This window comes from Grammomys surdaster, unplaced genomic scaffold (genome assembly GCF_004785775.1).
Source record: "Grammomys surdaster isolate TR1022 unplaced genomic scaffold, NIH_TR_1.0 126066, whole genome shotgun sequence".
Taxonomy (NCBI): domain Eukaryota; kingdom Metazoa; phylum Chordata; class Mammalia; order Rodentia; family Muridae; genus Grammomys; species Grammomys surdaster.
The window spans coordinates 842,222-869,711 of record NW_021620876.1 but is presented as its reverse complement, the minus strand read 5'-3'; the positions used below and the strand labels follow the sequence as shown (position 1 = coordinate 869,711).

At 33.5% G+C, this 27,490-nt stretch overlaps 1 non-coding gene across 1 annotated transcript; it reads right to left on the bottom strand.

Annotated features, from left to right (window-relative positions):
• Positions 1-9,508: 9,508 nt before the first annotated feature.
• Positions 9,509-9,613, bottom strand: LOC114610986. The gene has a single exon (XR_003709768.1). It is a non-coding gene; the product is annotated as a small nucleolar RNA U13 (small nucleolar RNA).
• Between the last annotated feature and the right edge of the window lie 17,877 nt (positions 9,614-27,490).

Sequence of the window (27,490 nt, the reverse complement as noted above, 5' to 3'; positions counted from 1 at the left end):
TAGTTTTTGCTGCATGAATCTACTCCGGTTGTTTTTCAGAAACCTGCTAACTCCTTTTTCTACAATTTTAATTTGAATATAATAGTGATGCTAACATGTCTAACTTCTATCTTCTTTTGTAAATTAAAAAATAAAATAAAGTAAAATTCATATAAAAAAGAAAAAATATATATATAACATTTTATATTAAAAATATGTACACATACACTTCAAGCATTCATAAAGTGTATATGTACATATACACTTCATAGCATTCATAAAGAAATTCTTTTCTAATTCTATTTTTTAAATTTTTCATATTTTCTCTTATAGCCTTAGAATTATATGATATATAGTATGTGGTAACTTTTTAAAAAAATGATAGAGTAAATGGCTCAGAAATAAAAATTTTCTCAGAATACTCCATATTTCATTAGACATTAATGTTATAGAAGTTTTCATTTCTTAACCAGTAGCTTCATAGTCAAAAATGAAAATTCTAACAAATACTTAAGATTCAGTTAAATTCTGATAAACTTTTATGTTTAATGATTTCTTCAAAATAAATACTAAAACAAGCTCATATTTTTTGGTGTGGAAATGGAGATATGGCATAGTATGTAAGATAGGTAAAATCCCAGTATAATTTGCTTTCCTGTTGTCAAAAGAACAACACTTTCCCAGAGATACAAATTAAATAAATTAAATAAACAAATACACAAATAAATATGTTTGACAGATATACTTCTGTGCTTGTGGCACTGGTATCATTTCTGCCTACTACTAGAAGATCTTTAATAAAAGCAGGTTACTATATAGGAATTGATGCAATGCTCCTTGAATGTCAAGAAGCAAGGGACAATGAATCTTCATGGAGAAGAGGAAAGGTATCAAATACAGTTATTAGAATTGAAATCTGTTGTCAGGCCTGTCTAGTAAAAAAAATGATAGATAAAGTATAGAGAGACTCTCCTGTACTATATGGAAGCATCACCTGTCAAAAAATACTGTTGGTCTATTAGCTTAGGCAAGAAATAGGGAGATGGAAGTTCCTACAGGGAGAGGATTCTGGGAGATAATCAGGTGCTAGAAATTTGCTTCGAGCTCTGAGAAAGATACAGATGCATGAACCAGCCTTGTGGCACACTTAGAATAAAATAAGCTAGATTACTGAGATATGTCGTAGTTTGAGAATAAAGACAAAGTTTTGTCTAAGTATTTATTCGTTTATAAGAATTCTCAAAGTCATTACTTCAGAGAACAAAGAGAATGCGTGGGAAACCATAGGGTTACAGATGCCATTAACTAGAATAAAGCCCTGAAACATCTGCTTCTTGCCTTTAAAATGTATATGCCCTTTAACTAAAAACTAGTATAAGTTCAATAGGTGGAGAGGGACAAGAAACACTCATTACATCTGACAGTACTCCTCTAACACTGAGCACTAATGCAGACAACATGCTATGACAGCTACTACCATGTTTCTTGCTGGGGCTATCTTTTAGACATGTCATAGAGAAACCTGTTTTCATGCAGAAAACAAAGCTCTTCATGTTTAGGCTTGAGTTGATACATTGAGCCTTAATCTGAAAGTTAGATAATTTAGAAACTGTCAGGCTGACATGATTATGAGATTCTGGCCTACATCATTTATTTTCAATGTTAAGTCATTACTTAGGACAACTTATATCAAAATGTACTGTGACACTTTGAATAGGTACGACTCCATACCTATTGAATGCTTGGCCCACAGGGAGTGGTATTATTAGGAAGTATGTCCTTGTTGGAGTTAGAGTGAACTGATTGGAAAAAGTGTGTCAGTGTTGGAGAGAGCTTTGAGGCCTCACATGTTCAAGCTACATCAAATGACAGTTTCTGCCTGTTGTCTATGGAAAAAAATGTAGAACTCTCAGTTCATACTCCAGGTTCATGCCTGCATACAATCCACCATAGTTTCTACAATGATTATAATGGACTAAGTTGCTGAATATTGAACCCACCCCCAATAAATTGTTTTCCTTTATAAGAGGTGCCATAGCCATAGTGTCTCTTCATAGCAATAAAATTCTAACAAGAACAGAAGTTGGTACTATGATTTCTGCACTGCTGTAATAGGTCTGACCATATTGTTGGGAGGGATGTGGACTTTAAGACTGTGGATTAGAAAACTGTTGCATGCTTTAAGTCGAGCATAAGGAGCCATACTTGTATAAGCATAGAAGTCAGTGGTGCTGAGGAGAGTACTGAACTGTGGGGTCTGGCTCAAGAGGTTTCAGAGGGGATGAATTTTAGTATGTTGCCTGGCGATCATTCTCATAATATATTAATGAATAACATGGCTGCTTTTTATCCTTATCCCCCAAAAATGTGTCTGAGAATAAATTAAAGAGTTTTCCATTAAATTTGAAGACAAGATTTCAAAATAGACTGGTATAGACCATGCCCTATTTTTATTTATGTCCAAGCATATAAAGGACATTAGTCAAAAGAAGCACCAGAAAGAATGGAGCTAAATTCTGTGCTCAAAGAGATAAGCAAATTTTTAAAAACTGGGTGCTATATAGAATATTGGGAGTGGTAACCTCAGGGGAGAACCTGAATCCCAGGTAAGCATCCAACATGTGGAAACGAATTAATGTAAAGCTTAGGTCTAAGCGTGGTGGTACAGGCCTTTAATCCTAACACTCAGGAGACAGAGACATGAAGGTTTCTGAGTTCAAGTACAGCCTGATCATATGTTTATTTCTTAGTTTTCAATGAAATCCTTAATATGACCGTATGCTGAAATAACTTCATGTTACATTGTCATGGTTATGGTAAAATAAAGACCCTAAAAAGAATTATCAATAATTTTATAATATAACTATTTCAACAAGAGAATTATTTATAGATTTATTGATTTTTAGCAAAAAAAAAATTACAGGAAAAGCTGTTGAAAGAACCTTAGTACTTTTTAACTGGTGTGAAAGATAAAAGTACTTGATAATGAAAGAGAAGAATTCTAAATAAAACTATAGTATCTCAAATTACAAAAACTGCAAATATAGCATATAATATTGATAAGTCTCCGAAGAAAACAATGCTGTTGTTTCTTGAGAATTGTTACACAAATATATAGAATTATTTTGAACAAATTAGAAAAATAGGTTCCTTAACATACATGAATTTCCTTAGACAGGAACTCATTTCCTTCTGGCATTGTTGGGAGAGTAGCTTAAACTCTAGAGTTTGAAAACCAAAATAGGTTTCTTGTTTATCTTCATGAAGAATTCAACTAAGGAAACCTAAAGAGCATGACTCTATCTGTGAATGTGTTTTAATTTATTTCCCATGCTTATCCTTTGTTTATTGATCTAAGTTATGTAAATCAAATCTTTACCCAAGGGCTCCAAATTTTCTGTAAACAGTGGAGATTCAACCTTCAACTTGAAGTCAATTCTCCCTTATTCAGAGGCTGGCTTTTGAATCCACTGAAAAGATAATTTATGCCTCTTGATGTTTCATACACAGTGTCAGTATTTTGAATGCTTTGCTCTTAGAGTTTGCTCTATTTGGAAGATTAAACAACCAACCAAAGAGTACACATGGAGGGACCCATGACTCCAGCTACATATGTAGCAGAGGATGGCCTTATCTGACATCAATGGGAGGGGTGCCCTTGGTCCTGGGGAGGCACGATGGGTGAGTAATGAGATGATGGGTGGTAAGGCTGGAGTGCATGGGAGGGAACACCTTCATAGAGCTGGGGGTGGGGGGTGGGGGGTGGGGGGAGATGGGCTGGGTATTCAAGTAAGGGAAATTGGTACGGGGATAACATTCCAAATGTAAAAAACAAAATAACCAATTTAAAAAAAACGTTGTGGAGTAGACTCATAGATCACTCTTATATTTTTAGTTTTAAATTCTGAGTTTTCAGATTTACTCAGAAAAACAATTATTTTAAATATTACTTTTGATATTTTAAAATATTATTTGATTTTTCCATACTTCCATTGATTTAGTAAGGTGCCAATTGATAGCCTAATGCAAGTGAGCCATGTGACTTCTGTGAGACACAAATGACCAATGCTAAGTCTTCTAAAGAGGACTAAATTATTCTAAAGAATAATTTCTTTCCTCTGGAATCTTTGATTTTCAATACATATTTTGACTCTTCTAGTTTTTAAAATTTTTTTGTATATAATCAACATGGGAGAAAATATAAAGTGATAATTAAGAAATCCCAATAAATTTTTTTATTGCCTTAGTCAGTGTTCTATTGCTATAAAGACATGCCATGACTATGGTGAATTATGAAAGAAGGCAATTACTTGTACTTATTTACAGTTTCAGATGTTTATTTCATCATCATGGTAGGATGCATGGTAGTAGGAAGGAAGGGATTATCTTGTACAAGTCACTGAGAAGTCTATATATAGATATGCTGGTCTCAGGAGAAAAGAGCCACTGGGCGTGGTTTGAGTTTCTGGAACATAAAAGCACACCCTCCAGGGATACATGTCCTCCAACAAGGCCACACCTACTCCCATATAGCCATCCATCCTAGTCCTTTGCAAGTGGTTCCACTCCCTGTTGACTAAACCCTCAACTATTGGAGCTGACAGTCACTTTTATTAAAACTACCACATTATCTATCTATTGTTATAAAAATAATTATTTAAGATAATATACATGTAAATAACTTAGTTTAATGTACCTACAGTACAAACATTTATGAAATTTTACACAGTAAAAAACTATCATAATGGTGCAAAAGAATCTTGTAAAACTAGGTTTCAAATTTACCATATACTGAAGCATATAAATATATATGAGAATTCTTTTTTAGTATGTGGGCCAAAAGAATATAAGAAAAATATCCAGAAAAGTATTAATGTACAAGCATTATAATTTATATGTCCTAATTCATAGTTACTTGATTACAGCATATTTATTTTATATATAAATAAAATAAAAGTTATTGAACAAAAGTCTATTTTTATTTAATTTTTCAATTGCTCTTGCATTGTAGTGAAGATATACCCAGAGTATGGCAGCTGATAAAAATGAGTATTTAGTTGGGAGTTTGCTTACAGCTTTATTAGATGAACTCACACTCATGATGGTTGGGAGCAATTCAGCAAATAGACAGGCATATTGCTGGAGTAGTAAGTCACATATCATCTGAAAGTTGAAGGTAGAGAAATAGAAGGAGACTGGGCCTGGCATGTATGTTCAAAACCTCAAAGCTCACTTTCATGGATAGATCTGCTTCTAAAACTCTACGCCTTCAATATTTTGGAATAATAAGCATTTACTCCTTAAAAAATTATGTTTTTCAGCAACTGAACTTACATTAGAAAGGTTTTGACCAATTTAGTTATTAGTGTTTAACTTGGCTCCCAATTACTTGTGGTCTTTGAATGTTCAAAGGTAGTAGCAATTTACAATGTATAGAACGTGGCAACAGTACACTTTTGTCAACAAAAAATAACAAAATGTCCTACAAGAAGCAAGAAATGATGAAAGATTGATTAGATCTTTGAGTGGAAAGTAAGATGAGGATTCAGACGAGTGACTAAATGAAGATCTCAAAACATTTTTCCCAGGATAATAAAAAGGATGGCATAAAATCCATTAAGCAAAGTTAAAATCGTTCTTAATTCCCATGACTAATGTTAACATCATAACATAGTGAATATGGATAGCTAGTAATATCATTCAATTTTCTTATTTAAAATTAAATTTAGGGAAATTTTATGTATAGTTAACCATCTCTGAGTAAATCAAGCAATGATATTCTCTTTACATAAGGATTTGGCATAAAAATTAATATAAAATTTCTAGATCTAGATATGTAGAAAAATGAAGAATGGTTTAATCTCAACTGTCAAATATTGTCTGAAAACTTTGAAATGAAAGATTTAAAATGATTACTGATTAATGACAATAGTAACTGCATAAATTCTAAGGAATCCATAAATTATTAAAAATTGTGAATTATTAATGGAAGTTGTGATTTTTAGAAAACAACCTCAAATTCTTTGAGAAGCTTCTATTTTCTCTTTAAATCAACAATCTGTGATATCCAAGAAAATAATTTAAAAATAATTAAAATATTCTAGATGCAAAATGGAACCCAAAACATTATGTGACAGCATGTGTTTGTAATCTCTTCACTGGGGTGACAGATACAGGAAGACTCTAATAACTAACAAGTCACTCAATTCACTCAACAAGTCATTGTTGGATTTAGTAATACATCCATTTCAAAAATAAAGTTTAAAAAATAGGGAAGACACTGCTTTTTGACATCTGTCATTCCTATGTAGTCACACACATGAGAATATGTCCTTCACACACATGATCACAGGAACAAATAGTCAGAGATACTTAAAAAGAAAGTAGTAATAACAAAAATTTCACTCAAGTATAATTCATTAACCTGACTTACCTTCCACAAAAAGTAGTCCGTACAAAAAAATTATCTGTACAGTTAAAGTGATAATACTAAATTAAATACTGAAACAAAGAAGCAAATATAATTCCCACCTGAAGATGTGCATAATATGTATAAATATATGTCCCGAAGTAAGAACTTCTGAAGATACTTATATTTTAATTCATGATATTATTAATATAACAAATTTCATATTAATTTGACATATATTTCCTGAGCACTTACTTTTTAAATGATAAACATTGTTCATGTGTAATGAGGAACAGTAAGTAAATAAATAAAATAATGTGGGTTGAAGCAAAATTATGAGTTATAACCAACATGACGTGAGGCTATGATATATTCAGAGAAACCTCAGATTACCCTCTCACAGATAGCTGTGGAGGGATTGTGGTCTACATGCAGATCTGACATAAGAGGTGATGTCAGATAGTCACAGAAATAGTGGGGAAAATGACAGAGGAGAAAATAAATAGTAAATTGTTGAGGAAAAAAATGTACTTCATAAGCAAAACATAGATAAGATTTCTTGAGCAGAACCCTGGTACTTAAGAGCTGCCATCTATAGTGTTAAAGACTTTAAACACAACAGACAACTTGGTGTGTTGTGGGAGTGTGTAAGGTTATCCTGGTTCATGGGTGTGCATGGGCCTGGAACCCCGAGAATCTAAGTGAGAAATGGCAGGCATTCAGCCACGTCTCCAGAACCCAGAGTCCTGAGGCAATCTCCTCTCCATAGACCTACATTGTTCAGTCAAGTAGGCCATTACAGCCCCTCCCAAAGTGCACAGGTAGAGGGCGTGACCATAGGCTACAGGCTCTAAGGATTTACATACTAATGAAGGCCAGAGGGCGGAGCAAATTAAGCATTCCTCTCCAGGCCCTCCACATTTCTCCCTCCCATTTAACTCAGGACTGCCCTGAGTTTGGGGGTGGTGGGGAGGGTAACATCCAGATCCATCTACTATCCTCCATGACAATAAACCCTTTTGGAACCAAGGACTTTCTCGTGTCATCGAGGTCTGCTGTCGCCAAAGCCTCCAGCCTCTGAAACCTTAGACTTCTTCCTGTATGTGGGTCCAGTCAACGTGGAAACACCCCCCCCCCAACACACACACATCCTCCCCCACCACAGCATTTTTCCCACAGTGTATTTTCATGACCAGGAAAGAAATTGGATGATGATTTGAATATAAGTTGTTTAACCAGTAACAATCATAAGGTTCTGGAGAGCAGAACAACTCTGAATTAAAGAGAGCAGCAACTTCAGAGATTGGATTGTGTTTCTTCTCTTCTTATACTTCTCTCTTCCTATTTACCCTAGCACCATCTCCTCTTTCCTTCATCCCTTCCATTTTACTCTCTGCTTCTCTTTATTTTCATTCTTTACCACATGAAACTCAAGGGCATTACAATTTGTTCTATCAGTGAACTGTCTAGTCAGGATAACTGAGAACTCTATGGCCTCTGCTTAGATAACAAAACACCTTTATGCCTTTAGGATGGATGATTCAACATACTATGTGTGTTCAAATACCTCAGGATTTCTGACAGTGAATTTTCAGGTTTAAGCCATCAAGGATATGACAGTAATCTGATATTCTTCAGTAATCGAAAGAAAACAAAACAACACATTCATACTCATGTATACACACACACACACACGCACAGAGAGAGAGAGAGAGAGAGAGAGAGAGAGAGAGAGAGAGAGAGAGAAAGAGAGAGAGAACAAAGATACTTTTTTATATATTTTTCTGCATTTTGTAGAACTTATATATTTAATTAAGTTGAAATGTATAGGATCCTATGCTTTACCTAGAAGTACTTAAAAATGAGGATCTTGCTTTGGCCTCATTACTTTTGTTCTCTTCCTTCAAATTATATTGTGAACATTCTTGATAGGTACATGGTGATTTGAGAGATCAGGTCTTTCAGGGAGTGGTTAGATTTGAGGCCTAAACACTCTAAAGCTAGAAATCTAGTGAAAAAAAAAAAAAACTAAATGCATTTGATCCACTTTTTTTTACATAAGGAAAAAGGAATCTTGAGAGGCAAATTTTTATCATTCGGTCACCAAAACTAGGCCTTGCAAATCAAAGCTCCCAAAACACCAAGTACAGTAAATTTCTGTTCTGTTTCACAATGTCCAGTGTGTAGTAATTTACTACAATACTTCAAACGGACTGTGACAGTATTTTCATAGGTAACCATACATTTAAAAATACGGTCAAAAGCTGACAGGATTCTAAACAGTGCTTATTATTGGCAATGGTAGACACCATTTCTTTACCATCTTCTTTTAGTGTAACATTAAAATTTATTTAGATACCATTATTGTGATTTCTATCAGTGAAGCAGAAGGTCTCAGAGTAATAGTGCATCATTTAGATTATATGCAAAATTGCCTAAATAAACTTCTACCTCTTAAATACATGATTAGGACACAGTTTAGAAAGGTTCTGGGTAAAACAACTAAACAGACAGTTTCGATATTTTTATCTCACATTTTATATGAAAGTGAAATAATATATTGACATCAATTAAGTTAAGACAAGTAATTTGTCAGTATTATATTTGCATAATATATCCAAGTGAGAAGGTAGTTTTACTATTTATTTTTACAGCATGATTAATTTCATAATGGAATATTTGATTAATATTTTATTATGTAGACCTAAAATTAAAAATCTCATTGAATTGTCTGGACCATATTAACAATAAGGTATAATTCAGGAAATACTCCACTACTTTTCAAAGCATCTAGATTATACATTATATGCTAATATATTAGTAACTAATATGTGTCAAATTCTTATGTAAGAAAATAACAAATTGATTTCCACAAGCTTTGGAGTGTTGAATATTCAGTTTCTCTGGACATTTTATGGAAGAAATGTATGTACATTGTGTGCTTATGAGGAGAACTGAGAGCATGGATTACAATCTATCCAGAACATGTTTCTCCAGAATGACATCATTTTGCTGCATGACAATTCTTTTTAAGTGTTCACATCACTTTCTTCTTGATAAAGTAGGCAAATGCATATTCCTATTTATGACATTACCATCATGTTTCTTTTTTTTTTTTTACGTCAGACGGGTAATGTGCCCACGTCATAACAAGGTTTAATGGGCGGCACATATCACACAAGTGCATGAACACCCAATCATCACGCTTTATGAACCAGAAAGGATCTACCATCATTTTTCTATAAATTGTTAACACATTGTTTCTAGAGAGGAAGCATGAGTAAGTCAAATAAAGACAAAAGAATGAGCAGGAAAAAAATGAAAGAATTCAACAAATTGAGATTTTTTAAAAAAACAATTATATTTTCCAATGTACTATGTCAAATTTTGAAGTCCAAGTGAAAAGGTGTGCAACCATTGAAAGAACTTTCTCATTCAGAATGTATTGTAATTATGAGATTGTGATAAGATCTTCATAATTATTTTTAATTATTGCAAAACTTTGCAAATAAAAATTATATAAATATTAAATATATGTATACAATCTATACATGATTGGAAACGTAAACACTATAAAGCATTTCATAGAGAAATAGACTAATGATATTCATATTTTAGCCTTTTCTGATAATATGAGTAACTCATTTGATGAATAAAAGATAATATAATAGGTACATTTATATTATATCTACAAAATTATCAGTATATCCTATTATAAAATATACAACAGTTGACCTGAATAAATCATGTTCCTGACTATAATTTTTGATAGAAGATTAACAAGGGCCTTCATCAATGTTTATCTAATGAGAAGTTTGTTTGCTGGAAATGCAATAAGAAAATGACACTGCCATAACAAAATACTAAAGGCAGTCATTCATATCTCAGATTCAGGAGATATCCAGTCTAACATCAAAGCATTTACATGTCTGTTTATCATGGATTTTCTCTCCTCTCATCTAAGGATGGCCACTTATCTGTATCTTTACATGGTTTTTTCATGTTCCCATGCTCTTTCTATGTGCTTGTATCTCCTTTGGCCAAAGGGATATATTCAGATTGGGTTAGCATCAGCATAAGCATATATATTTTAACCTAATCACCCTTAGAGACTGCTTTAACTTAATAACTTAATAACCCATTTAAAAACTTTATTTTTAAATGTAGTTATATTCTCAGGTATAAGTTAGAGCTTCTAAATTTAACACTTGGAAGTAAGGCTCAAGATGGACTACAATAGTAAAAAAAAATCGTAACCTCATATTAAACAGAATTCTCTGTGTCAGGAAATATGGCTCTTTAACTTAAAAATTGTTAAGTCAATCTTGGGTCAATATCCCAAAACTAACTAGTTCTACACATTTCATATAGGCAATAGAGAGTACATATTTAAGCTGTCAGAGTCCTAATTTTCTTTTATTTTTAGAGAAGATATATATATATATATAGCATTAAAATATAGTAAAGAGATCTTTTTCCTTAGAGAGGTATTAATTTTCACTAGGTTGGTAAAAATAAATAGAAATGATATCCACTTTACAGACACATCTGTTATACATATGCATATATGTGTATACATATATGCAGCATACATGCTTATATATAAAATATATGTAAAAAGGCTCATGTTAAAACTGACCATACTTCCTATATACTATTTTAATTTATTTGAACATAATAAAATGTTGAATTTCTAAGGCATTACAGTTGGATTATTTTATATCAGGGTACATATAAAAGAAGCTTACTATTTCATGACATTTTGAGTGAAAATAGCCATATAAACTAAACATCATAGAACTTTTATAAAGTTTACTAAAAACGTGTAGTAAGAGAGGGCAAGAACATTCAGAGAAGCAAAGGTCCCTGTCCTCAAGTTTGATGGTTTGAGTTTGATCCCTGGGATTCGAGTGGTAGAAAGAGAGAACAGACATACACACTAGCAAGCTGTCTTCTCGCTTCCATATGAGGAGATGGCTTCTGCTTGCATGGTAACACACACATGAATGCTTGCACGCACTCATGCACATGCATGCACACACACATATATACACACAGATATTCAAAATAAATAAATTATGGGGGAATATTTTAAAAGGGAAACTTAAGCAAAAATAATTTAAAGAAACTCATGAGCACTGTCAAATATGCATTTCAAACATCAATACTTATAGGAAGCAACTTAACATCTGTTAACAACATGCTAAGACCTGGAATTATATATCAACTACATTTCTAACAAAAGTCATTTTCTTTTGCATACTAGAATCATATTAAATTTCAGACTATAAAATGAGGCTTTCAAAAATGAGGCCTTTATTGAGTAAAGAATCATATAATAAAAATACTCTCTGTAGTACAATAGTGGAGGCCATAGCTATTCATTCTGTATAAGTGTGAGCAGGGATACTATTTGGAAGTGCTTCTATTCTCCAAATTCAAGAACATACGTTTTCTGTCACTAATTTTAAATATGAAGCAAATAATGATTGCATATTGTTTGAAATTGATGCTAGAGTATATCAGCCATGGTGCACATCGAAAACAACCAACGTTCTATTAAGTCATTTTTAGAGGAAAGATTTAACAAAGCTTTATGGAGCCACAAAAGCTTGAGGTATGCCTGAAGATTATGCTTTGAAGACAGTAAATTATGATCATTTAAAAAAAAAGCACCAAAAGATGGTTCCAATAGAAACATACTGATGCCAGAGAGTTCTGGAGGAGACACCACAGCTCATCACTGCATACGATGGCTCCAGGCTCTGTTGTTGAATTCATTGCCAATCTAACACTGACTATAAAGCACTCCTGCTATTACACAAGCTACAAGAGTGAATTCTGCATGTTTACTCATCTATGTGACTGGAATCTAGAGAGAAGCTTTATTCAGGAACTTGTTTTTGGTATCCCACTCAAATACACATCTTGGCAAAAAAAGTTATCTCCCTTAGGATAATCCCTTAGGATATTTCCCTTAGGATAATTCTCAGGTACCCAGAATGTACCACATCATGACACATGTCCCAAAAGTATGACAAATGACAATTACATTGAGACAATGCTGTTGGTGTTTTTAATTTACTCCTTTGAAGTTAACCTTTAGTGGGAGAAAGTAAATAATAAAATAAAAAATAAAAAATAAGAAAAAGGAAGAAATAAAGAAAAAAATTAAAAAATCAGCTACCCTTTTGCTGTCTGAAGTAAAAAGGGAAACAGTATTTCAGGGTCTCATATATGAAGGAAGCACATTATTGACTGGAAAAAAGTGTGTGGGGTGTGTGTGTGTGTGCGTGTGTGTGTATGTGTTTGTGTGTATGTGTGTATGTGTGTATATGTGTGTGTATGTGTGTGTATGTGTGTGTGTGTGTGTGTGTGTGTGCGCATATAACTTTATCCTCTGCAGGATATGTTTATTCTTCAGTACTCATCTTACTGTAATTCTTTGATTAGTCAGTTTCATTAAAGGTAAGAATTCTATAATATTTTAGATATAAAAATAATCAAAATGTGCAATTCTTCTTGTTTTAAATTTCCTCCATTTGGATTCTATTCAACTTAGGCATACTGAGGTCTTCTATAGTAGAACGAGGCATGGCATACAGAAAAGGCTCAAGAAGATAAGATGAGCTATCAAAAATAGGAGCAAAGACCGTGTGTTCCTTCTGTTTGTCTCTGTTTCTTTGGCTCTATAAATAATAACCAGCTTCTACAGGTATGGACAACTGGTAAAATCACAAACATGCAGAAGTTTATGATAATATATGTGCATATATTAATTTAAACATTAACTAGTTGGAAAAAAGCATGAAAAAATCTCTACATATTTATGGTGAACCTTGTGATGCTTTGATATATATAATATTGTGCAACATTTATTTGAGACAGGGTGAACACACATCCATCTCTTTAAACGTTTATCACTTCAAAATGCTGAAAACACTCAAAATCCCATCTTTGAGCTACCAAAACATACAGTGTGCTCTAATTATAGGTTTATATTTTTAGGGAGTAATTTACCTGGTATGAACAAGACCTCAGATGTTTTTAGTGGTGTATTTATATGTAACAATTATCTTTCTACTTTATTTCCTGCTTCACTGGATATAAAGTTATGTTACTATTCAATATAATGAATTCACTTGCTGAAGTTTCAGTTGAAAGCACATCTTTATTTAAAAATTCATGATTTATTAAAATGTCATTGTTGAAATGACAAGTATATTTATTCCAATCAAAGTCAAAGTAGATCCACCTTCTTAGTCAAAAAGTCCATGTCAACATTACGTGCTTCACAGTGTGTGAGTTAAGATTAAAACTCCAGATAATAATCAGTGCCAGATGTGTATCAATGCTTAATTATACTTTAAGACTATTTTATTTTAACTGCCAAGATTTTTTTTGGGGGGAGGGGGGTTAGATTCAAGTTCTAAGGTTGTCTGTGTTAAGGATCATCATGAAAATACTTTACATTCTCAGTATCCCCACCTGACAGAGAATCATCTGCCTACACTTGCAGATACAGCTGCCCAACCACGTACTTAATGAAGTTCCCTCCCTAGTCAGCTTACATACCACACATAAGTAACAAACCCAATGATTGATTATAGGTTATGTGGACACCTTAATAATCTGCCCTCTACTGGTATAAATTCCTTCTACAGTCCTTAATGTAGACAGATTTAGATATTAGATCCTTAAAGGGAATATTGTGATATTTTTTTCTATCCTAGACAACCTATTGATTCCATTCAGTGTTGGTTGTATGTACATGTGACCATTTGGTATTTTACGATTTATCATAGAGTATGTCCAAGGAAAACAGATTATTGCACTCAGGAGTTGTTGATTGTCTATAGCTCTTCATCTTTGGTTGGCCTTTGTGAGAGGCCCCCAACACATATACAGCAGAGGACCTCCAGGTCTGTGTTCAATCGGAGATGATGCACCTAACCCTCAAGAGACTGGAGGTCCCAGGAAGTTTAGAGTTCAGGTGGAGTAGGAAGTGGGGAATGGGAACAGCCTGGTGGAGGCAAGGGCGTGGGTTGGAGGTATGGGTTGTGGAACAGTCAGTGTGTGATCACGGGGTGGGGGGAATAAAATCTGGAGTGAAAAAACTAGCTTTCTTTGTTCCAGCCTTGAGCGAACTGGGCTCATGGGCCAGTAACACCAGAAATTAAGAGGTTTTTGGAACCCAGGAGGCTCCAGATGGCAGCTCTGTGACTGTCACCATGCCACAAAGTGAATATATTGAATTGCACCACAAATGATATACATATCATTTGGACTACCATGAGAAAATAAGAAAGAAAGAAGGTCAGGAGGCCCATGAATGTTCAAAGAAGGAAAAAAAGAAAGAAAGAAAAAGTTGATTGGCCTGATGGCTAAGCTCTACCATAAACAGTGCCATGCTGAGAAAATACAAATGAAAAAGACTATTAAGATGCATGAAAAGAGAAACTCCAAGCAGAAGGATGGTGAGAAGACTCCACAAAGAGCAGTGCCTGCCTACGTGCAGGACAGAGGGGGCAGTCGAGAGCAAAAGTACTTTCCACATGATTAAGCAGAAACAAAAAGAAAAGGCAGGAAAATGGAAGGTCCCTCTACCCAAAGTTGGTGCCCAAAGAGAAACAGAAGTATTGAAAGTTATTCGAACAGAAAAAAGAAAAAAGAAGGCATAGAAGAGAATAGTTACTGAAGTCTGCTTTGTTGGTGATGTATTCACAAGAAAACAACCTAAATATGAAAGTTCATTAGGCCAATGAGTCTATGTTTCAAAAAAGCCCATGGATCTCACTTTATGACCTTGTAACTCATAGATATCTGTACAGACGATGCTAGCCTCAAATTTCTTGAGAATCCTCCTTGGTTTCCATCCTGAGTATGAGGATCTTAGGCATATATGTGATATTGTCTTATTTTATACAAAATAGTGCTTGTCAAAATAACTTTTCATATTTGAGAATTATCTTCTTTGACATTGTCTACCATTAAAACATGTAGTGCTATCCTAGCAAACTATTCTGGCACATCACCAAAAGATCATTAAGCATTGTATATATCAGCAGTATTTAAGAAACACAGTATGCCTGAATCACCATTACATTCAACCCATGAGCTTACAGATTATATACTTGGGATATGAGTTAAACAGCTTTACTGTTGACTTCATAGGTGATATTTTAATGGTATGAAATATGTAAGTACCCACCTTTGAAAATTCAACACTAAAAAAGTCAACTAACATAATAATAATAACTACCAATTCAGAATGAAAAAATTCTTCATTTAATTGTTGAGGATGTAAATTCAAAATTTTGTGTTGCAATGTTCATTTGCTATTATATTTTCTAAGTATAAATAGTATTTGAAAAGATTTCGTGATACTTATTGTCCTTGATAGATTTGTTCAGGTTGACATAAACTAATGTGATCTGGTAAGAAGAGCCTCTACTGAAAAAGACACTTCTATTAGATTGCCTCTAGTCAAGTCTGGGGAGGTGGAAACATTTTCTTGAATCACGGATGAAATGAGAGACTCAGACCACTGTGTGAATGGCCACTCAAAGACTGTCAATCTTGGGTTTTAACGAAAGCAGACTTAATACACTTTGAGTTACTCTATGCCTTTTGCTTCTGTTTTTGCTTTCAGGTTTATGATTTGAGATCCTGTTACATCTTCTCTTCATGATGAACTGTGAGCAGTAAAATGAAATAAACCCTCTCTCACCCCCAAATTGTTTTGCTTCTCGTGTTTATCACTGTAATATAAACCAAATCAGGACACCTGCTTTGTGTATAAATATGCAAGTGAAAAAGTGTTTATAAGAAAAAGTCAATATCCCAAATGTGAAAAAGACTTTCACTGTTATAAAAACTTGAATGAATTCTAAAGTGCTTATATTCCATACTACTCTGTGTATATTTATGTAAGAATAACACTGGACGAATAAGATGATAGTTATATATATATATATATATATATATATATATATATATATGGAAAATAGAACATAATATACACATTTTAAACAAAAATACATTAATGAAAAGAAATATAAAAACCAAAACTACTTATAAGGTTTTGTTTAAAAAATATATTCATGTTTCTAATTTTTATCTCATGATTAACATACTTAAATATATGACAAAACCTTTTGTAAGATATTGCTTTAGTAGCTACATAGTGCTTTACTGCAAGATTATGAAGTTATTACTTCAGTGTTTTAACTAATAATCTTATAATTTTATTATCATAAAAATTATGCATAGTACACATACCTAGGGGAAAAAATCTGTTCTTAGACACATTACCTTTCAAAAATTAATCTTGTTAAGTAGTATTAATGTTAAAATGAAAGTGAAATTTTAAATAATTTTGACATATATTGACATAGTACTCTTTAAAGCATTTGTGCTAATTTATAATCCAAAGTAGTGAATGGCATTTTAAATAACTAGATAATGCTTCTCCCTCTGCTGTCTCCAGAGTAATAATGCTTTGTCTCATTAATTAAACATCCGTGCATTTGAGAATTCAGGCTGCAAAATCTACAAGGGTTTTAAATGCTTGAAAGCTATATACTCTCTTTTTCATGCATTTTCTACTTAGAATATGAATTAAGAAATCTGCTATTAAAATTGGAGCAGTATTTTAGTCCTTTAATCCTATAAAAATAAATGAAAACTGAAAACACAGTTAAGAAAAGAATCTTAAAATGAAACATTAAAGGCACCTTAAAGAGTACACACATGTTACATTGGTATGTGACTCAGGGAATCTTTCTATGGGAAGACTTCTTTAAGTCTCAAGGACCTGGGTTCAAGTCACAGCACCACACAATACAAAATAAAGCTTGTGGAATTTTAGGAGCCTTAAAATAACCATCTGAGAAGCATGAATGGTGAAATACATACAAACAATAACAAATATGTGTTAGGTTCCTAGAAAACAGAGTGTAGGACCCAAATAGACCCAGTTACCTAACATTTATTATAACAGGTCAGCACACCAGTGTGTTTCAAAAAGGTTTTGTGACTAAAACCTTCTCTTAAGACTCAGCATGTCTTCCCATGAACAAAATACGCTGGATGAAAAGGGACATAAAAGGAAGATTATATGACCAACCTTTCTTTTTCCTTTTCCACTAATACTTAGTGATGCTCGAATGCAGTTTTATTCCTTTTTATTATTTTATCTTTATTGGATATTTTACTTATTTATATTTCTAATGTTATCCTCCTTTCTGGTTTCCCCTCCAGAAACCCTGTCTTCCATTCCAGTCCACCTGCTTCTATGAGAGTGCTCCCCCACCACCCACATATTCCTGCCTCCCTGCTCTGGCATTCCCCTACACTGTGGCATCGAGCCTTCACAGGACTAAAGGACTCTCCTCCCATTGATGCCTACAAGGCCATCCTCTGCTACATATGTGGCTGGAGCCACGGACCCCTCCATGTATATATACTCTTTGGTTGGTAGTTTAGTCCCTGGGAGCTCTGAGGTGGCAGGTTGGTTGATATTGTTCTTCCTATGGGGTTGCAAACTTCTTCAGCTCCTTCAGTCCTTCCTCTATTGAGGAACCGGTGCTCAATCCAGTGGTTGCCTGAAGGTATCTACATGTATACTTGTCAAGCTCTAGTAGAGCTTCTCAGGAGACAACTATATCAGGCTGCTGTCAGCGAGCACTTCTTGGCATCAACAGTAGTGTCTGGGTTTGGTGTCTGTATATGGGATGGATCCCCAGGGGGGCAGTCTCTGGATGGCCTATCCTTCAGTCTCTGCTCCACATTTAGTTCCTGTATTTCCTTTTGGGGTTAGGGAACTTGGAGGGGGGGTAGTCACAAGGAAGTCCCAGTTGCCAGGAAAGCAAGAGGCTCTCACGTCCCAACAGGGATGACATTAGCTGAAATGCACAGCAAAGGGAAGGAGGAACCTGTAGATACCATATCCAGAGAGTCCCCCGGTTGGGGCATGGGGCCACCCACTCATCTCTAAATTTTTAACCCAGAATTGCTCCTGTCTAAAGAAAATAATTTGTCTTTCTTGTGGTCTCATTGATAGATTCATTATCTTCTCCAGTATGGAATATTCCCTAAAGTTTTTTTTTTTTTTTTTAAATCAGAGATTGATTCTTGACCTTACATTGCTTTAGTATATCTTTATCTGAAAATTATTAATTTTTCTTTTATAATGAAAGAATGCTTTGCTATGTATAATACTGTGTTGGTAGGTTTAAAGACTTACTCCAAGTTCTATTGGCTTTTAAATTGTCAGATCGACAATCTGCTATTATTCTGATGGGCCTTCCTTTATATTTTAGTTGGAATATTTCTTGTGACAATTTCAGTATACTTTATTTGTCCTGTATCTTCAGCGTTTTAATTGTAAAATTACAAGGGAAGACTTATTTCTGGTATTCTAATTTGTTTCTGCATCAAACTATCATCGCCTACTCAAACTAAGAAAAATGTTCTCCTATGACTTTTTGTATATGCCTTCTGTACTTGTAGAGTGAGATTATTCTTGTGCAGTGACTATAACCTCTAAAATGTGTCTTTTTAGAGAATCATGTTTGTCCAAGGATACTCTCTTTTATATTCATATGTTTGTGTCTTTGTTCAACTGCTCCGTAGCACATTATCTGTGACCTTCCAAATTTCATTCAGCTGTCGTGTATTTAAAAATAGTTCAAATTATTATGTGATGCTCTCTCTCTACATTTTCATCTAATGCACTCTTCCAGAATGCTCTTTCTGTTGAGTAAATACATTTTGGAGATCTTTACATTGTCTTTTTTGTTATTGTTTACTACATTAATATATTTGTACACAAATATCCTGTTTTTTAAACTAAGTTTGGTTTGTTTTATTATATTGCTGTGATTTTTTATTCGAAGTAGTTGTAATGTTCACGTGGGATTTGGATATGGCAGTAATATGTGTGCAGTTAAAAAAAATAATATCTCAGATGGGAACTCAGGGTACTTGCTTCCAATTATTACACTGTATTTTGTCTTGAGAAGTGTGTTAACCTGGAAAACAAAGGGAACTATTCAATGTTACCACCATGCAATTGAAACACTAGTCAACTTATAATAGTGGCTTGTTTGCATTAAAGAACTGTTGGAAGATAAAGTATATTCAGATTTAACTTATGATGTTGGGAGTTCAGAGAAGTATAACAGGTAAAGATACAATTTGTAATTAGAAAATCGAGGTGAATAGATAGGTAAGAGAGAAAAATTAGGATATTTTTGTAGTAGGTACACAAATTATAGAGACACTTGAAGCTAGGGAAGCTAGAATTAAGAAGTAAAAAGAGGAAGTGTTAAGTGTAAGAAACAGAAAATGTATTTGGAATAAGACAGATGATACATGAGATGTGGCTGAAGAGTATATTATAGGATGCCATTCAGTAAACAGGGTAGTTGACTGTAGACAGCAGTCTGAAAACTAGTGAGAAATATTGGAACAAATGCAGAACATTGTAAGTTATATTTGAAATACTAGAAATTAAATAATGATAGGGATCAGGAAGTGTTTTGATTGAGTCAAAAGATGGCTCAGTAGTTAAGAGCACGTACTACTGCTGCTGGCAGAGAATGAACTCTAGCATCTGATCAGGTGATAAAGCTCTTGTGTGTCCAAACCCACAGGAGGTGGTGGCTATAGCCTCTGAGAGTATCCTCATTTGTTTTCCACTTACAGACATGTAAGCACACACTAATACATTAAAAATTAAGCCTCTAAAAATGAAGAATGGTTGTGAGATGAACAGCAGGCATAATTGCTCTGAATTGGAAAGTAAAGGATTTGGTCTCTTTTAGCTTTTCTAATGTCCATGTGACACTGTGTGGTGAAGAATAGATCTTTGACTTTGCAGCTTTGATATTCCCAGATTCTGTAGTGTTGGAAGGGGAGCTATAAGTCATTTTCCTTGGAGGACTCCACAGCAGTCTTTTCTGGTTATGCAAGTCAATTACATGTGAAGCACTACTCTGTTTCCTACAATTTCTATCGTTCACTCCTGAACAACATTATTAGGTGAGCCAGAAGACCTGTGTAGTATATTCAAAGGCCTGGGAGTTTAGGATAAATGTATGTCTAACTGGATTTTGAGTCTATTGTCTTGCCTACTTCCCTGCAGAGCTCTCTCAAGGCTTCATGACATAGTGCTATATATCAGCTTCACTGTCATCTCTCACTCTACACTTAATTTTTAATCTTTATTTGGAGGCTCATTTGCTTCAATACCTTTTTCTTTTTTGGAAAGATTGTCCTTCTTACATTACATGGCCATTACTGTATCTTCAATGAACAGTTGATTATATGTGTATGTGTTTCTTTTCAGTCTCTGCTTTTTTTCCTTTAATCCATTCCCACAATTTCCTATCCCAGTTATTGTATTATTAAAGTTAATATTAACATTATTTAATACCAACCCCACCCTTCAGAAAAGAGTTCATGTGCTTGCTTGCTCCTATGCATCTAAAAACTCAGATATTTATTAGTATGCACCAAGCTACTTAGGAGGTTTATTGTAATTTATGAAATCTATGCATCAACATAGAACTAGCTATCTTGGCACATTGATTGTTTCTATATAGAATATCTAGCTGTTCATTTTCTCAGCTCATCATTATTATTTTCTAACCAAGTACTGTCATTTTATTCATATGAAACTTTTATACAGTGTGAGAATTATCACCTTTATATTTTCCTTAGCATTAATATGAAAGATTAAATTTTTACCTATTAATTATGGTATTCACTATGTATTTCTGTAACATGCTTTACAAAAATGAGAAATTGGAATTTTACTTTTATTTTACAATGTTTTTATCATGTAATAAGTTATACTAATATTTTTAGAAGTTAGATCAACCTGGGCCATTTGGGATAAGCTTACTTGTTCTGTTGTATAATTCTTTTAATACCTCAGGGAAATCTACTTACTAATATTTTGTTAAGACATTCATGAAAGATGCTAGATTATAGCTTTCTTTTTTGTATTTTTAGCATACTTTCTTTATGTATGTGTCTACACTAATGTCTGTGTGTACATGTGTATGTGTAACTGTGCATCCCTGTGTGTGCCCAGAACTGGAACAAGGTGTCAGGTCCATCAGAACTAGAGTTACAGATGTTTGTAAAAAGCATGATTTCACACATGAGCCATGGTATTTAACCTTACCCATGGTTGTTCAATAAGCAGTACAATGGTTAAGTCATATTTCAAGCACTTTCTTCCCTTCTTAAGTAAGGGTATGTTCAGTTTCACATACTATGGTTGAAACAATTTGTTCAGTTCTCTTCTATGGAGAATTAAAAATAATTTCTACCATAAATGTCTGGTTGAATTTACTAATAATACTTTTTTGCATTTTGTTTTGCAAGGTATAAGTGTTGCTTAAATTATTTCTATATTATCTATCTATCCATCCATCTATCTATCTACCTATCTAATCTGCCAATATCTTTGTAGATATAAATATGTATAGCTATTTCATAATAGAACTAACTAGGATAAAGCAAAATTCAGTGAATACTAAACATCAAAGTAGTAATTTGTTACATATGTATATATGAATATGTGTACTACTACTACTAGCTCACAGCTAATCATTGACCTGATCATTGGGTTCCCAATATAGGAGTTAGTGAGAAGACTGAACAAGCTAAAAAGGTTTGTAGCCCCATGGGGAGAGCAAAAATACCAACCAACCAGAGCTCCCAGGGTCTAAACCACCAGCCTGGGAGCACATAGGGAGGGACCCATGGCTCCTACTCTATATGTAGAGGAGGATGGCCTTGTTGGGCATAGGTGGGAGAGGATATTCTTGGTCCCCATGAAGGCTGAACACCCCAGTGTGGGGTACCTTGAGGATGGGAATGGTTGGGGGGCCACATCCTCAAAGAAGCAGGATGAGGGAGGATTGGGTAGGGAGTTCCTGGGTGGGGGAAATGGGGTAAGTGGATAACATCTGAAATGTAAATAAAATATTTAACAAAAAATAAAATAAATAAAATAAAATGGTAAGAGATTGGCTTAAAAATGTTCAATATGTTTGTGGTTATATCAGATAATTTTCAAAATATTCTTAAGATTATATTCTTTATAGATTGTGAATTTTGATTTGTTATTATATTTTTTACAAAATAAAATTCCATGAACTTTGCTTTTTCCCATTTTTGAAGCATTATATTGTGAATATATTGATATTTATTATATAAGCTTATTCTTTAAAATTTTTAAAGATTTCTCTCAGAGAAATATACTTAGAATTTAATAGCAAGTTAAGAGGCTGATTTAACAAAAGAGACTTAAAAGAAATAGGAGTAATCCATATGTAATTTGTTCAAGAAAAATGCAAAGAACACATTGATCATGAAGCAACAGAATACTGAATATATTTTATATTCTGCAACTAAAATTGCGCAGAACTCTGACGTATTTAAATTTTCCCCAGATCTTTTCCTCTTCTACATTCATTCTTCACAGTCAACAGCACAAATCCATATTCACAATCACTGACATTAATGTTGTAATTTAAGATGTATTACAAAATGATAGCCTTTTAAAAGTAAATACTGTATTAACAATAAGAATATACATTACATTGACATTCTTCTCCAGTTATAAGAGTAAAATAAAGCAATTTTATTCTAGGACAGTGTATGGAATAAAGAATGACCAATAAGTTGCTATGAAAACTGTCAAGGAATGAATTATTTTCCTACAAATTAAGTTGCTCTATTACTTGTGAGTTGTTAGATATTTTCTGATAAAAAAGAGCATGGAGGTCAGTGTCTCCTTGTCTTTTATAGAACATCAGTTACACTATTATGAATTGAATTGAAAAATTATGATCATAACTACATGACCAAGTCTAACTAGCTCAGTTCTGAACAAGATGATGATGATCATGATGGTTAATATTACATTATTAATCATAAAGCTATCTCTGGACCTGTCATAAGAATTTTGTCCAGCCATTTACAATAACTGACTGTAACATAATGTAAAAAGAAAAGAATAAAAAACAAACAAACAAAAAAACTACACTTCTGTATCTGAGTCAGATTTATAAAAACTGAGTCAGATTTATAAAAACTAAATTCTCAATTTTCAGGTCAAAGACTTCAATCTTAATATATTAGCAATCTTCCTGAATATACAATGTGACTATTTAAACATTTATCTAATGCAGCACATCAAAGAGCACCAATATGGAAAAGTAGAGTCTATATTGTAAAAGTTTTCAATAGCTATATTATTAGAAAAAGTAACAATTAGTTACATTTAAAATTTTCTCATTCTTAATACCTTATTCTCATCATTCATTTTCATCACACCAGAATTGTGTACATTATGGAAAAAACTGTACGTATGTGAAAAACAGACTAGTTTGGATATATATTACTATACAAATCTAAATTTTAAAACTTCAATATTTGTTAGTATTTTAAAATAAATGATAAGCGCTGGGGATCCAGCTCAGTGGTAGAGTGCTTGCTTGCATTGTTGTTTTAGTTAGTAAATAATATTTTAAAATCCATTGTTAAATGTAGCATATAAAGCATTATAGAAATCTACAAATGGAAAAAAACAAACAAAAATGATAGAGAATAACTAATCGTGGTCTGTAAACATAGCTATGCATCTACATTAGAATCCCTGTATCTAAGGCCCAGAAAACATCATAGAAGATAGGGCAAGAAGATTATTGCAAGAGAGTATCTTATATATATGTTGGAAGTTGTAATATAAAGTCTCAAGTAGACCAGGAAAATTAGAACATTCATTTTCACGACACGGTGGATAGGAAAAGCTTTGCAAGTCTGTACCCCACATTGAAAGAACTATACTAAAGTAATGACTGCTGAGATACAGAAAAGGAAAGGTTATGAATTTTATAAGGAATGACGTTAGATGAGCTAAGGGGATGAAGATAATGTAAATAGAATATTCATACATAGAATTCTAAACAAAAATAGTTCATAACCAAGTTTAAGAAAATAATTTCCTGTGAAAATGTATGTCTAAACCTCTGATTATTTCAAGTGTTACTGGATTTTGCTGTGACGTGTTGTTCTTAAATTGTCTTAATACTAATTCTATCATGATGGCAATACTGATTGTATGTAGGCATACTGTTTTCTGTAAGTTGTTTAACAGTAGAAACTACACTTGTATATTTACTAAATAATTAAATTTTAGTTGTTCAACCACAAAGGAACACTTGAGTAGAAATATTTGGGTAAAGTAGGGAAGATTCAATCTTCATGATGACCGTTATTTTTTTGTTGTTTCTTTTTTAAAATAAGCCCCTAGAAACAGTGATCACATCAGTGATCACGGAATTTTGTTTATTGCCTTGCTTGTTCTTTGACTATTTATGTTTATTGTCTTGCTTGTTTCTTGACTATTTGCATATATTGTATTTCTAGTTCCTCAACCCAGAACTGACCTTAATACTTGAATGTAATTAAAATGGTATAAAAGCAAAAAGGAGGAGGGGGGATGGGATAGGTTGTTTCTTGAGGGGGATGGGTAAAGGGGAAGGCACCTAAAATGTAAATAAATAAAATATCCAATTAAAAGATTTGTTGTTTTTAATCTGCTATGACTAGTGTAGTTTAAAGGATTATGAATTATTATGTTTTGTTGAGTTTTGTCTTTGTTTAGTTTATTCTTCCAAAGATTAAAATAAAATATAATTCTTTCATCATAGTGAATAAGAGGAAAACTAAAATAATTACAGTCTTTAAGATTCACCATTCTTTGGTCTTCTTAAGAGCTAAAGAAGGCCAGATTCCTAATGCCTAGGCCACACTTCTAATGATACATCTAATTTCAAGGTTTTCAGAGTCAGGTTATACAAATACCACAGGAAAGAATATTTTATTAAAATGTCATTTGAAATCAAATGTTTTTAGAAAGCTGTCTTTGAAGTGGCATATTTTAATGCATTTTTGTACCTAGTGTGGAAATAGAGCATTCAAATGTAAAGTAAACAAGCATACTAGAATTTATTTCCTAGGTAATATGTTTCATCCTTCTATGTAGAAAAAATATCCATGACAAAAGACCTGACATATCTAAAATATAACTATTATTTTGTGTATAAATATTTTTTAAATAAGCCTTTAGCCTTTCAAAAGACTAAATTATGTCTTTAGATACGTTGTATATTAGTAAGTCAAACTTAGTCCATTGTGAGTGGTTTTATTTTCTTTATGTTGGCATGTCTTCACAGCGTGGGAAAATTATAGGCAAAACTTTTGCCAACAAGCACGCTGCCATCCATCCATAAATAACAGATCGTGGAATATTATCCCCACAACAATCTTAGAAGTCTCTTGTTGCTTAAAGAGAAAGGAAAAATGAGTGCTTTGCTTTCTGCAGTTCCTTCCTCTACCCATAATGTCTAAACATCCTTCAAATGGATGATTTTAAGGGAGGCTAGGGATTTTCCTGAGAGCTAGGTGTTACCTATAAAATCAAAACTGTTTTTAACTGCCCATGTTTGAATGCCTTATTCTTTAAGGTATGATCTCTAGACAAGTAGCATTAAATCATAGTATTCTCATTACAAAAAAAGACCTCAAGTTGCACCATTATTCAAAGTGGCTTGGTTGTGATATAGATCATAGAGCACTTGTTTTTGTGTGTGTGGATAATTTTACTTAATGTAAGATTTTTCAGTTATACCTAGTTTCAAATGACAAGATCTCCTTCATTCTTACAACTAAATAATATCATAATACACATGCCTTATACTTCTTAAACACATTCATTTGTCAATGGAAATGTTAGCTGAGTCTGGATCTTAACTGCTCTGAAAGGAAGAAACAACTATAAGCAATGTGATTAGTGGTTAGTTACACATTTCCTGGTCATTAAGGAGGATGAGTTTGAAGGATCCTACACATTCAAGTGATCTGCCTTTTAATAAGGCTCCAAACTGTTTGAGATGAAGGAGTTTAATCTTGGTTTCCTATACTTTATTGGGTTATAAAAAATGATGATATTAACATGTCTTCTTCAGTACTTGCATTGGTAAGAGGGGGCTTATGTATTATTTATTGAATAATTGCATTTCTGTGTAATTTCTGTACACATTATTGGAACAAAATACTTGACCAAGGCAACTTAAGAAGAGATGATTGTTTTGGCTTTTACTCTGAGGATAATGTCCATCAAAGCATGTAAGAATGTAAATCATAACAGGAAAATCTTAAATAAGAGTGAAACATTTCATACATTGTGAAGGATAATTAAATATCATGATGGGAAAAAACTTGCGCACAAGCCCACGCTCGTGGACCAGCATGGTGGCAGAGCCCTGGAACCTCGGACCATAGCAGTGGGGTCCATGAGGGTTTTCCACAGGCGGGATCCCACATATATAAGAAAGTCCTAGGGCCAGAAGACATGTGGAATCCAAGATAAAAGTTTGATTATCCATGATGGAAAAGTTGGATCTGAATGTGGATATGCCCCCAAGAGTCTGGGGAGAGCTGGCTTATACTGAGAGTGGGAAGGAAGAGGGACCAGGGAGGAATAACTTAATTATTTACCACCACCACCCCTCCCCCGGCATTATCAATATGTAAATCTCTCGAGGCAGAGGCCTGTTAGTCACGCCCTCTACCTGTGACTTATGTGACTGACAGTATAGGTTAAATGGAGAAGAGACCTCATGTTAGGGCCCTGGGTTCTGGGGCCGTGGCCAAACACCAACAGTCTCGGGGTTTCAGGCACATGTCAATCCAAGATGTCTTTCTACAGTCCAACAATATCCTGTTCAACTACTATTGTAATTTTATTCAGTACAATAGCACGGTTAATAAAGATCCCACATTTATGTGCGGTATCCTTAACTCATTCAATAAAATTGAGAAACACCCTCAAAGTCATACGTGGAGGTTTGTTTCTTTGATGATGCTAAGTATCATGCATCTGGTAATCAAATTTAACCATCACATATATACATCATGATAATCCCACACTAAGAATATTAATTTTGTTCCTTAGCCTTTCATTTTTTTCCCTTTAAGGTAATAATCATATAAAATGCAAACTATATGCATTAC